The following is a 14,721-nucleotide window of genomic DNA, read 5'->3' as shown; positions in this document are numbered from 1 at the left end:
TATGGAACGTTGCAGATAGAAATGCCATGAATAGAGACAACACGATTCCTTATTCTACGTGCCAGAGGCGTGTTTGTTCTACATAGATATGTGTATCTGAATATTTCAAAATGTTGCCTTCTACTGAAACAGACATTTTAGATTTCTGTACAGTGCATTCGGAAAGTATTCAGACCCCTTGATGTGAATAAGGTATTTAATTTATTTATTTCTGAATTATTGAATCCATTTTAGAATATGGCTGTAACGTAACAAAATGTGGAAAAAGTCTACGGATCTGAGATCTTTCCGACGGCACTTTATCAGAGATGTCTGTTTTGACTTTTGAAAACATATCTAATAAACATTTTCTATTTACATATCTGAGATGTTGATTAGATAAGTGTGCGTGTCACTTTTAAAGACGAGTCACACAGCTCTATCTCAACATCAACACTCCTGACCAACACAGACCTGTGCTGTTTTGACAACTCCTATGGTCATTTTGGGCTCCCGAGTGGCACAGCGGTCTAAGGCACTGCATTTCAGTGCTAGAGGCGTCACTACAGACCCTGGTTCGATTCCAGGCTTTATCACAACCGCCGTGATTGAGACTCCCATAGGTGGCGCACAATTGGCCCAGCTTTGTCCAGGTTAGGGTTTGGCTGGGGTAGGCCATCATTGTAAATAAGAATTTATTCTTAACTGACTTGCCTAGGTAAATAAAGGTTAAATATGTTTTTATTGTCAATCCAAACGGGACAATGAATGACCTCTGTGCAGATGATGTATTTTGTTTTAATTTCTGAATAATCCTGATGAAAGAAACCACTGATGCCAGAGAGAGAGAACAGGTAGTTTAACAGTAATAGATGAGGTTATGGTGTCGTATGCACATGTCATACCAAATGTAAAGTTTACTTTCACCGGGAAGTCATCATCTTTAACAAGAATACCCCTGAACTATATGTCATTTACACACAGAAAAGAAAATAGATACATTATGGAAGAGATAATTAGTGTTCCTGTGTGTCTTCCATTCCAATTGCTGTGGTCTGAGCCAAAGGGCTTTGTTCCTTCTAGTGATTGTATTTCTGTGACTGCCCCTCCCCAGAGGATCCGGGGCCACAGTGAACACCCTGGAGCAGAAGAGACTGCTGATGGATCTGGACATCTCCATGAGGACCGTGGACTGCTTCTTCACGGTCACCTTCTACGGCGCTCTCTTCAGAGAGGTCAGCTCTCAGCACCACATCTGTAGCACAGCCTGGGTTTGCCTGGACACTGTCTCTCAGCACCACATCTGTAGCACAGCCTGGGTTTGCCTGGACACTGTCTCTCAGCACCACATCTGTAGCACAGCCTGGGTTTGCCTGGACACTGTCTCTCAGCACCACATCTGTAGCACAGCCTGGGTTTACACAGGCAGCCCAATTATTGTATTTTGCCCATTTATTGGCAAAAGTTCTGATTGTTCAAAATACCAATTATTGGCCAAACTTCTGAATTAAGTTACTTGTGTAAACAGCCAGAGTTATCTGGACTTAATTTTAATTGGTAGTAAAGAATAAGAAAATCAACAAATTGTCACTCAAACCGAAAGGGGAACTAAGAGTCACTGAGAACAACCAAAAGGAAACGGGTGGGGTTTTAGGAGGGGTTCTGAGGGACACTCATAGGGGTGTCGAGATGGGAACCAGCACAGGTGTAACACGTGCTGACTAACGAGATGGGGGACCAGCACAGGTGTAACACGTGCTGACTAACGAGATGGGGGGGGACACACAGGTGTAACACGTGCTGCGCCAGCACTACGTGCTGCTAAAGATGAGTGATACAGTATACGTGCTAAAGTAAAGTCCAACCTCAATACATAAATGGAAAAACAAACATGTGAAAACGACATTATGGTGGAAGCCTGTGGCTCGGCTGGCTTTCACTTGGCCACTTCTTTCTTCCCTCAAATACATTTTCAATTCAGTTGGGTTTTCAAACTACGATTAAAAGTAGTCTCCTCTGTATTAGTCATGGAAGGACTTTTTTTTTTTTTGTGTGTTTTTGTGTATCACACTGACCTCTGTGCAGATGATGTATTTAGTTTTAATTTGTGAATAATCCCGATGAAAGAAACCACTGATGCCAGAGAGAGAAAACAAACAGGCTGAGTATTTTAGTTGTACAGTAATAGGTGTTGTCTCTGCGTTGCCAGGGCGACGTGTGGATCTGCATGGAGCTGATGGACACGTCTCTGGATAAGTTGTACAAGCAGGTGATGGATAAAGGCATGACCATCCCTGAAGACATCCTGGGGAAGATCACTGTAGCGGTGAGTAGGACACCTGGGCTGTGTTCATCAGGGCACGCAGTGGAAAACACAGGAGTTTCTTATTGGTCCAGGTAGTCCCTCCCTGGTTTAGTTCTTTATTCTGTTTGGTGCCTAATGAGCACAACCCTGCAGGGTTACAGTATAACGTCACACTGACCTCTGTGCAGATGATGTATTTTGTTTTAATTTCTGAATAATCCTGATGAAAGAAACCACTGATGCCAGAGAGAGACAGAACAGAACAACATTCATAATGCTGAAGTACACGTTCCTGTTGATATGATGTGTATTGTCATCTTTAAGACGTGTCCACAGCAGCTTGTTGTGATGCTGTGTAAGGACAGGCACACAGTTCCCTCAGGTTATCTGGAGTGATGTCATTACAATGCAGTGTGTGTAACTGCTTCTCTCTCTCCAGATCGTCAAGGCCTTGGAGCATCTGCATAACAAACTGTCGGTGATACACCGAGGTAAATGAAGGATACGGTTTTGTTAGCCTGCCGAGCTAAAGCCAAGGCAAACACAGCTCCCCAAGCTAACACAAGTCTTCATGTCTTGGGCATGGTGACTCATCACTCGATCACCTCCTTTACTCATGTTGATCTGAAATGGCTCTTTATTTGATTTGTATTATTTATTTATTTTTGCTCTCTGCCACGTTTGGAGGGACTAAACTATTCCTGATTATTAAACACATATTTGTTTTTTATAACTATGTGCAGATGTGAAACCGTCCAACGTGCTGATCAACACACAGGGCCAGGTGAAGATGTGTGACTTTGGCATCAGCGGCCACCTGGTGGACTCTGTGGCCAAGACCATGGACGCCGGCTGCAAGCCCTACATGGCGGTGAGTAGGAATGGGTGCGCTCTGACACCTTCTCCATGTTCAGTAGGCACCAGGGTTTCTGTTAGCCGGTAATAGACGGCTTTTGTTGTTGTTTTTAAATGAAAAGCCAAAAAAAATGTATCTGCCGAGGACAAAAGAGAAAATCCTATTGCAGAATAATGTGATTTAGCCCATTGATTGATGGAAATACCAGTCGACGGAAAGCATTTGGCCGGTCATGCTTACAGTGCATTCGGAAAGTATTCAGACCTGATTTCAAAATGGATTCAATTCATTTATTTTTATAATGACAAATCGAAAACTAAGTTTTTAGAAATATTTGCAAATGTATTACAAATCGAAATACCTTACTTGCATAAGCGTCCAGACCCTTTGCTATGAGACTCGAAATTGAGCTCAGGTGCATCCTGTTTCCATTGATCATCCTTGAGGTTTCTACAACTTGATTGGAGTCCACAAGTGGTAAATTGTGTTTCCCATTTATATATGCAAAGGTCTGTGTAGGCTTCGGTGCGTCACACACCACTTTGTAATGAGCTGGAGGCAGTAACAATTTGAAAACAACATACTTGCATGTAATTGTTTGAAACCTGAATGTTTTACTTCATGTGATGAGACATGTCTTACCTTCCTTCAAAGTAAAATCCCACCATAGAAACGTGGTGGCAATTATTATTTAGACTTCCATATGCCATTGAAACCAGTAGCATATTCAACTTTCTTTCATTGTCCAGTAGCCAAAGGCACAATCCTGGTCATGTTAGCAACCCGTGCTAGTTGTTGCATCTTTAGTTCTCCCCTCTTTCTAAATTGTGTGTGATTTTTGACAACAGTGTTTTCATGCTAATTGCATTATGGAATAAACATCTGCGTATAACCTACTGCCTTGTGCTCATTGTTGTGCTAATAAAGTGAAGAAATAATGGTTTACTGACATTTTAAGTTAACGTTCTGCTCTGTTGCATCAGCCTCGTTATTTTCTTTTAATGTTGCCTGGGCCTACTGGTTGTATGAATTTGGGATCCTTCGTCCCACAACTGTCCCAGAAGCCTACCAATAGAATAGGTCAACTTTTCTGCTGTGGGGGTACTAGATTGACATAGGCTAGTGATGTTGCTGTTTGTTTCTGGTCTTGTTGGCTGAGTAGAAGGACACGTGACAGTCATTCTGACATCTTCAAAGTGCTTATCAGAATTTGGTTATCAGGACGCACACCGTTGCATCCTGGGGTGGCATGTTCTGTTAAAATGAATGGATGGACTCCCTAATCAGATGACACACCCCATGTCTACATTTCTCACATGTCTGTTAAAATGAATGGATGGACTCCTAATCAGATGACACACCCCATGTCTACATTTCTCACATGTTCTGTTAAAATGAATGGATGGACTCTAATCAGATGACACACCCCATGTCTACATTTCTCACATGTCTGTTAAAATGAATGGATGGACTCCCTAATCAGATGACACACCCCATGTCTACATTTCTCACATGTCTGTTAAAATGAATGGATGGACTCCCTAATCAGATGACACACCCCATGTCTACATTTCTCACATGTTCTGTTAAAATGAATGGATGGACTCCCTAATCAGATGACACACCCCATGTCTACATTTCTCACATGTCTGTTAAAATGAATGGATGGACTCCCTAATCAGATGACACACCCAATGTCTACATTTCTCACATGTCTGTTAAAATGAATAACCATCTAAAAGTGATTTCAGTGGATGGACTCCCTAATCAGATGACACACCCCATGTCTACATTTCTCACATGTTCTGTTAAAATGAATGGATGGACTCCCTAATCAGATGACACACCCAATGTCTAATCATGTCTGTTAAAATGAATAACCATCTAAAAAGTGATTTCAGTGGATGGACCTAATCAGATGACACACCCCATGTCTACATTTCTCACATGTCTGTTAAAATGAATGGATGGACTCCCTAATCAGATGACACACCCCATGTCTACATTTCTCACATGTTCTGTTAAAATGAATGGATGGACTCCTAATCAGATGACACACCAATGTCTACATTTCTCACATGTTCTGTTAAAATGAATGGATGGACTCCCTAATCAGATGACACACCCCATGTCTACATTTCTCACATGTCTGTTAAAATGAATAACCATCTAAAAGTGATTTCAGTGAATGGACTCCCTAATCAGATGACACACCCAATGTCTACATTTCTCACATGTCTGTTCATATGAATAACCATCTAAAAGTGATTTCAGTGGATGGACTCCCTAATCAGATGACACACCCAATGTCTACATTTCGTGAATGAGCACATTTCTCAAATGTCTGTTAAAATTAAAATGCTGCCAGTCAAATGTACCGCTCCACATTTTCCTAAAGGAAACCCTGTTTTAGAGACATTTGACACGTAAGAAATAGCATGAAACTTCCATATCGGACAAGTTAACGTGGTACCTCCTACGTTTCCATTTTGTGCCGACTGAACACGACCCTGGTTGCAGCCAGGCTTCTTCAGGCATTGGTTGATTCCAGGTTATTTTCGTGGTCAAGCTGTGCCTTCAGGAGATTGCTACATCATATTGATGTGGTTCCTGAGATACTAAACGTGACGATCACCTCTGTGCAGAGATGTATTTTGTTTTTAATTTCTGAATAATCCTGATGAAAGAAACCACTGATGCCAGAAAGAAACTAAACAGAAAGACAAGGAGAGTGAGAGGAACAGCGATAGTGAGGAGGACTGGGGAGAAGAGGAGAGGTGGCTCTGACACCGCCTGGGCCACGTTCAGTAGGCATCGCATGGAAAACGTCCAACACAACAACTACTTAACACCACCCTGGTCTAGTTGTGGTTGGGAGCACTGCCTGAATGGAATAGGACTGGTGCTTGCTGTGTTGATGTCGTTGTTATGTGTTACAGTGGTATTCTTATCCTATGTGATGGCGTTGGTGTCATTGTGTAATGGTGTTGATAGTGTTTTCATTCCCTCGGTTTCAGCCAGAACGGATAAAACCCCGACCTCAACCAGAAAGGCTACAGCGTTAAGTCAGACATCTGGAGTCTAGGAATCACAATGGTGAGTCACAGATATGATCGACAATTCTTTCAACAGCAGGGTCATGTTCATTAGGCACCAAACAAGAAAATGGGACTGAAACGGAGAGGGGCTACCTGCATTTATGTGATTGTTTTCTGTTGCACCATTAGTTTGTAACGGTGTGTCCTAATGAATACAACCCTGGTCTGAGTGATGTTTTACCGTCTTTGTGACGGTAAATACCAGTCCCCATAGCTGAAAGATGAGCTCCTGACTGCCTCCTCTGTGGGATAACAAACCTCTGTCTGGTCCTCTGCCCCAGATTGAGCTGGCCATTCTGAAGTTCCCCTATGACTCGTGGGTACACCCTTCCAGCAACTGAAGCAGGTAGTGGATGAGTCCCTCCACAGCTGCCCTCGGACCGCTTCTCCCCTGAGTTTGTGGACCCCAGCTCCCAGTGGTGAGCCCATCTCTCTCTCCCTGTCTGCATTCCAAATGACTCCATCTTCTGTTTCGTAAGGAAGGGAATCAGAACTCATTTATTGAACCAGGGGTCACCTTTTTCTCCCCAAATACTGTTAAACTATTGCTGAAAATATACAGAAACATTAGTTTGAAAAAGACTGTATTTTCATAAGAATTATTAAGCCTAAACATACTAAACCAAACCGATGTTGTGGCTGTAATTCATCAGTGAGCAGTGTTCAATGTTGTTAATCCAGTTAGAAAAGTCCAAAGAAACAGGCAGAATAAACTAAATGGAACATCTGTAGGCTCATATTGAAAAGACAGATTTTGGTTTGTAACCCTGAAGAAATGTCAATGTTTCAAACTGAGCCCCGTTTCAAACGATCCCTGTTTGAGAATAATAGTTCCTGATGCACATCACTTTCACACTGGCAACCCCTTTTTCATTTGGAAAAATCATCTGTTGTGTTTTCTTGTTATATTAGATCATGTTTTTTGCTCTACAATAGGTGTCTTGACTGTGGTGAGTGCTCAGAAATGAACAAAACCAGGCTATGCCATTGCAAAGCCACAGAGTTCTACATGCAAGCGCCCCTGCTGAGGATTCTGTTTCACCATATAATATAACCAGTTGATATTATGGTTTCAAGAAATGAATCTTAAATGGAAATTGTTTTATTGACTGAATAGATATATGCACACATCTGTCCGTGTGTTCTAAAAGTAACAAAAAATAGATATATTCTCCATTCTGAGTTCTCTGAAAAAAATCCTGCGAGTAACTCGAACAGAAATTTAAAAAGGTAAACCACCCATCCCTACTATTTAGTGCACTACCTTTGACCAGGACCTATAGGAGTAGGGTTTAGAGTCCTGGTCAAAAGTAGTGCACTGTATAGGGAATAGGGTGTTATTTGGGATGCTACCTGTCTGGCCTTGCTGATGTGGTGTTTGGTTCAACTGCCTCCAGGTGGCACTGCCCTGCTGTCCCCTCCCTGTGGGTCCAGGCCTGGGCACTGTCCTGCTGTCCCCTCCCCGTGGGTCCAAGCCTGGGCACTGTCCTGCTGTCCTCCCCGTGGGCCCAGGCCTGGCACGGTCCTGCTGTCCCCCTCCCCGTGGGTCCAGGCCTGGGCACGGTCCTGCTGTCCCTCCCCGTGGGTCCAGGTTTGGCACGGTCCTGCTGTCCCCTCCCCGTGGGTCCAGGCCTGGGCACTGCCCTGCTGTCTCCTCCCTGTGGGTCCAGGCCTGGGCACTGTCCCTGCTGTCCCCTCAGGTCGTGGGTCCAGGCCTGGGCACTGTCCTGCTGTCCCTCCCGTGGGTCCAAGCCTGGGCACTGCCCCTACTGTCCCCCTCCCCGTGGGTCCAAGCTCAGTACTGCCCTGCTGTCCCCCCTCCCTGTGGGTCCAGGCCTGGGCACTGTCCTGCTGTCCTCCTGTGGGTCCAGGCCTGGCAATGTCCTGCTGTCCCCTCCCTGTGGGTCCAGGCGGGCACGGTCCTGCTGTCCCGTTGTCCCTCCCCTGTGGGTCCAGGCCTGGGCACGGTCCCTGCTGTCCCTCCCCGTGTCCAGCCTGGGCACTGCCCTGCTGTCCCCTCCCCCGTGGGTCCAGGCCTGGGCACTGCCCTGCTGTCCTCCCCGTGGGCCCAGGCCTGGGCACGGTCCTGCTGTCCCCCTCCCCGTGGGTCCGGGGCCTGGGCACTGTCCTGCTGTCCTCCTGTGGGTCCAGGCCTGGGCACGGTCCTGCTGTCCCCTCCCTGTGGGGTCCAGGCCTGGGCACGGTCCTGCTGTCCCCTCCCTGGGGTCCAGGCTCACGGTCCCATGTCTTCCCTGTGGGTCCAGGCCTGGGCACGGTCCTGCTGTCCCTCCTGTGGGTCCAGGCCTGGGCACGGTCCTGCTGTCCTCCCTGTGGGTCCAGGCCTGGGCACGGTCCTGCTGTCCCCTCCCTGTGGGTCCAGGCCTGGGCACTGCCCTGCTGTCCCCTCCCTGCTGTCCCTCCCCGTGGGTCCAGGCCTGGGCACTGCCCTGCTGTCCTTTCTCCTGTGGGTCCAGGCCTGGGCACGGTCCCAAGGTCCCCTCCCTGTGGGTCCAGGCCTGGGCACGGTCCTGCTGTCCCCTCCTGTGGGTCCAAGCCTGGGCACGGTCCTGCTGTCCCCTCCTGTGGGTCCAGGCCTGCACGGTCCCGTTGTCCCTCCCTGTGGGTCCAGGCCTGGGCACTGCCCTGCTGTCCCTCCTGTGGGTCCAGGCCTGGCACGGTCCTGTTGTCCTCCTGTGGGTCCAGGCCTGGGCACGGTCCTGCTGTCCCTCCCTGTGGGTCCAGGCCTGGGCACGGTCCCGCTGTCCCCCTCCCTGTGGGTCCAGGCCTGGGCACGGTCCGTCCCTCCTGTGGGTCCCTTCAGCCTGTGCATCTCTGACTGCTACAACATATGTGGTTGGTGAGACTGATTGTGGGACTTCCTGGTTAAATAAAAGCATTTAAACCTTCTCCAGACACATCACATCTGTTTATCTGCCCAGGTGCACCCAACCTGGGGAAAAAGACAACCTGAAAATGAATCCACTTACATTTTAGTGGACGACCCAGTTGTCCTGACCCGTCCCGCCTGGCCCACTCTATAAATGTCATGCTGTAGCTTATCTGGTGTAAATGTGTTTTGGTGTACTTAGAGTTGCACAATTACGCAACTTTCCCAGGTTGGAGGATTCTGGATTTCCTGCTTATTCCTTTCTGATTCTGAATCTCCTAACTGGCATATCTGGGAAAACTTTCCCAAAATCCCAGGTTATCAGAACGTTGTCCTCAAAACAGGCTTCGATGTGTTGGGGGCTCTTACTAAAGGTATATGTGTCCAGTATTGAGGGATGCTTCTCAGTTGTTTGTTTTGTTCTCTCTGCAGCTTAAGAAAGAAACCTTAACGAGAGACCCCGCCTACACTGAACTAATGGTTGGTTTTAGATCCTCATCAGCATTAAATCAGTGACCGTGAATACGTGTAATGTTGTTGGATTGTCGGAGTTGTTTTTCTCTTCATTCACAGGATCTTTGTAAAAGCTCACTTCCTGTCTCTGTTTCCTTTTGTTATGTGTCCACAAGAGGACAGGCTTACCCAGTGTTTAGTCAAACCATGATGCTGATGTCTTGTATTTAAATTCTTGTGCACTGCATATGTTTAAGTCTCAGTGTGTAAATGTATTTCTTGTTGGACTTCCTGTTTTATTTTAGGAATTGTTGACTCATGGTGTTTCTTCTTTGATATATATTTTTTTACAGCAAATACCCCCTTTTTACCCCAATGACCTAAAGAGATGTCAGACGTAGCCGCTTCTATCAAGATCATCCCTACAGACTGACAGGCTCCTCCACCCACCAGGGTAGTGAGTAGCAGGACTTCTCCCCACCCACCAATCCAAGGCCTTTCAGAAAGCTCACTGGAATTGATCTGCCACACAACTCCAACTTTCTTTCCCCAAAGACTGACGACAGCTCACAGAGGCCACGTGGGAAAGCGCTTGTAGTATGAACTCAAGATGTTGATGGTGTCCACCCAAACTGGAGATGGTCAACAAACCTTTCCCCCTCTACTCCTACAAACTGAACTGATTCAAACTCCTCACTGTACCAGTTTTCTGATTGGACAGTGTCTGTCAGCAGGAAGAAAATCTCTCTTCACACATACTGTATGTCCATCACTCTGAATTACACAGAAAGAGAAAAAGAATTCTGTGAAATGTGTACGTCTCTGTATGATGAATTGAAAAGATATATATTTTTCATTTATGCGTTTTTGTTTTTCCTGATACAGTTTGTAATACTGTATATTTTCATCAAATATGAATTTAAGGGTGTGTCTTTACTCTTTCTGAATGGTATCATGAGGGGAAGAGGTGACCTACATTTCTCGTCAGGCCTTTTGGTGATTGGTCAGTAATGGGACGGCAGCTGCTGTCGTCGGGCAGGGTTTTGGGAGGCTCTGGAGGGGTCAGACTCAGTAAGTTTCTTTGTAGAGGGAAGTTCGAAGGTGTGACTGGGGGCCCTGTACAAAAGGAATTGCAAGTCCTACCTAGGTCTCTTTGGTGGCATGGGAATGCAAGGCATCCGTTATCATCTGACCCTATATACAACCCCCTCACCCATCTGTATATGCCCCTCTGCCCCGCCCCTTCCTAACCATCTGTATACGCCCCTCTGCCCCGCCCCTTCCTAACCATCTGCTCTGTCACCAAGAGTGCTGTAAAGAGTATGTGAACAGTGTATTCTCATATAGTACATGGACTTGTAATTGGGGGAATGATAATGTAACTATCCAGACTATGCTGTATTTATCTTCCAGTCCCTCCGAGCCGTTTTAAAAGCTGTATTTTCATTATTAATTGTGACTATTATCACTTGGTTTCCTGGATGTGGTTGGGGGCTGCTGTTTGATCCATTTTAACTTTTACATTTTTCTCAATTTCCGTTCCCCGAGTGGCGGACAGGAGCGTGTCAGTATGGTGTTTGGTCCCTGAAGCACAGAGAGGTCTACGAAGCCTCATGCCTTACACGGACAGTATGTCAGGGAACATCCGTTATGTGTGTTGAAGATGTAAATACTGTTTTGTCTTTTTAAATGTAACGTTGGCAACGTGGCGGCAGAGAGGACGTGTCGTCGTGGTTACGCGGCTGATTGATGTGTTGTTGCTGGTTTTAACGCAGTCGGTGTGTGAGAGAGGCAAACGCAGCCTGCTGACTCCTCCTGTAATCATCTGTTTGATCGATCTGCTGCAGCCACCTCTCAGGTTTCAACGCCCTGCTTGAAGTCAGCGGAGGCGGCCATGTTTATTTCCCCACCATGTTGTACCTCTCTTCAGCGCTGGGTTGTGTTCATTAGGCACCAAACGGAAGAAAACAAACAGTGAGGAACTACCTGGACTTGGTCCGAATAAGAAACGCTAATGTTTGGTTCCACGTTGCAAAATGTTAAACACTTCCCGTTGCCTGCCCCAATGAACGCAACCCATTATGGTGGAAGACTACTTATGTGTGAGATCATGCTAGGCTGTGAATGGGTACCTGCCATCTAGGCTTGAATCCCAAATCGACCCCCCCCCAATCCCTAGACAATCATCTAGGTCTGAGACCGATTTGGAGGTATGAGCACTATAACAAGGTGAAGTAATCAGCATATTGGTTCCAGTTTCCACTCCATTCTTTCTAGAAGTGCCCTGGGGAGTAGGGAGGCTCTGGGTTGATCTGGAACTCAACCCTCTGGACTCTGCCGTGGCCCTCAGGTCTTCCATCAGGACTATGAGGATCCTGCCATGTGACCGCCACTGGTGGTGGTGGCACTTGCCCTTAGTGTTTTTAGGGTGCGCCCAAAAGGATGCCCTATTTCCTGTCTCTTCTTTCTAGGGAACCGGGTGCCATTTCAGATTATTTTGGTCTGTAACTTCAGCAAGTCAACTCATCTTCTCACTGATAAGCATTGTAGTGGGCTTCTATCACAGATGATATATTTATAATATGTGAGTAAAGAAGGAAAGCAAATAAAGAGCTGCTGGATTTGATTCTTTGTTTTGTCTTCTTGCTTGGGCCATCTTAGAAGTGGACTATCACGTCTGAATAGTTCCACTCCACTGTTTAGTTCCAGGAAGACTAGAGCAGTGAACAACATTACACCTAGGGCCCATTCACAATGTGTCTGAAGGGCTATCTGACTGACTTGCTAGTTGTTTATGGGTCACTTTGCAGTTTAGGCTTAAGGATCTAGAAGTAGTGACTATTCACATAGTGTAGAGGTTTCTCACAACACACTGATTCTTATGTGTTGAAGATGGAGTAATACAGTGGATGGAACTGTACAAGCTGGAGACAGGGATGGATGGAACTGTACAGGCTGATGACTGGGTGGATGGATGGAACTGTACAGGCTGATGACTGGGTGGATGGATGGAACTGTACAGGCTGATGACTGGGTGGATGGAACTGTACAGGCTGATGACTGGGTGGATGGAACTGTACAGGCTGATGACTGGGTGGGTGGATGGAACTGTACAGGCTGATGACTGGGTGGATGGAACTGTACAGGCTGATGACTGGGTGGGTGGATGGAACTGTACAGGCTGATGACTGGGTGGATGGATGGAACTGTACAGGCTGATGACTGGGTGGATGGATGGAACTGTACAGGCTGATGACTGGGTGGATGGATGGAACTGTACAGGCTGATGACTGGGTGGATGGAACTGTACAGGCTGATGACTGGGTGGGTGGATGGAACTGTACAGGCTGATGACTGGGTGGGTGGATGGAACTGTACAGGCTGATGACTGGGTGGATGGAACTGTACAGGCTGATGACTGGGTGGATGGATGGAACTGTACAGGCTGATGACTGGGTGGATGGAACTGTACAGGCTGATGACTGGGTGGGTGGATGGAACTGTACAGGCTGATGACTGGGTGGATGGAACTGTACAGGCTGATGACTGGGTGGATGGAACTGTACAGGCTGATGACTGGGTGGATGGATGGAACTGTACAGGCTGATGACTGGGTGGGTGGATGGAACTGTACAGGCTGATGACTGGGTGGGTGGATGGAACTGTACAGGCTGACGACTGGGTGGGTGGATGGAACTGTACAGGCTGACGACTGGGTGGATGGAACTGTACAGGCTGATGACTGGGTGGGTGGGTGGAACTGTACAGGCTGATGACTGGGTGGGTGGATGGAACTGTACAGGCTGACGACTGGGTGGGTGGATGGAACTGTACAGGCTGATGACTGGGTGGATGGAACTGTACAGGCTGATGACTGGGTGGATGGAACTGTACAGGCTGATGACTGGGTGGATGGAACTGTACAGGCTGATGACTGGGTGGATGGAACTGTACAGGCTGATGACTGGGTGGATGGAACTGTACAGGCTGATGACTGGATGGATGGAACTGTACAGGCTGATGACTGGGTGGGTGGATGGAACTGTACAGGCTGATGACTGGGTGGATGGAACTGTACAGGCTGATGACTGGATGGATGGAACTGTACAGGCTGATGACTGGGTGGATGGAACTGTACAGGCTGATGACTGGGTGGATGGATGGAACTGTACAGGCTGATGACTGGGTGGATGGATGGAACTGTACAGGCTGATGACTGGGTGGATGGATGGAACTGTACAGGCTGATGACTGGGTGGATGGAACTGTACAGGCTGATGACTGGGTGGATGGAACTGTACAGGCTGATGACTGGGTGGATGGATGGAACTGTACAGGCTGATGACTGGGTGGATGGATGGAACTGTACAGGCTGATGACTGGGTGGGTGGATGGAACTGTACAGGCTGATGACTGGGTGGATGGAACTGTACAGGCTGATGACTGGGTGGATGGAACTGTACAGGCTGATGACTGGGTGGATGGAACTGTACAGGCTGATGACTGGGTGGGTGGATGGAACTGTACAGGCTGATGACTGGGTGGATGGATGGAACTGTACAGGCTGATGACTGGGTGGATGGAACTGTACAGGCTGATGACTGGGTGGATGGAACTGTACAGGCTGAGGACTGGGTGGATGGAACTGTACAGGCTGATGACTGGGTGGGTGGATGGAACTGTACAGGTTGATGACTGGGTGGATGGATGGAACTGTACAGGCTGATGACTGGGTGGATGGAACTGTACAGGCTGATGACTGGGTGGGTGGATGGAACTGTACAGGCTGATGACTGGGTGGGTGGATGGAACTGTACAGGCTGATGACTGGGTGGATGGAACTGTACTGGGTGGATGGATGGAACTGTACAGGCTGAGGACTGGGTGGATGGAACTGTACAGGCTGATGACTGGGTGGATGGAACTGTACAGGCTGATGACTGGGTGGATGGATGGAACTGTACAGGCTGATGACTGGGTGGATGGATGGAACTGTACAGGCTGATGACTGGGTGGATGGAACTGTACAGGCTGATGACTGGGTGGATGGATGGAACTGTACAGGCTGATGACTGGGTGGATGGATGGAACTGTACAGGCTGATGACTGGGTGGATGGATGGAACTGTACAGGCTGATGACTGG

At 47.3% G+C, this 14,721-nt stretch overlaps 1 pseudogene; it reads left to right on the top strand.

The window, feature by feature from the left end:
- The first annotated feature begins 237 nt into the window (after nucleotides 1-237).
- Nucleotides 238-6,661, top strand: LOC135532131 (dual specificity mitogen-activated protein kinase kinase 6-like; annotated as a pseudogene).
- Nucleotides 6,662-14,721: the final 8,060 nt, after the last annotated feature.

The sequence above is a fragment of the Oncorhynchus masou genome, unplaced genomic scaffold (assembly GCF_036934945.1).
Source record: "Oncorhynchus masou masou isolate Uvic2021 unplaced genomic scaffold, UVic_Omas_1.1 unplaced_scaffold_1737, whole genome shotgun sequence".
Taxonomy (NCBI): domain Eukaryota; kingdom Metazoa; phylum Chordata; class Actinopteri; order Salmoniformes; family Salmonidae; genus Oncorhynchus; species Oncorhynchus masou.
The sequence above is the reverse complement of the archived record's forward strand: the minus strand, read 5'-3'. Positions and strand labels throughout refer to the sequence as shown.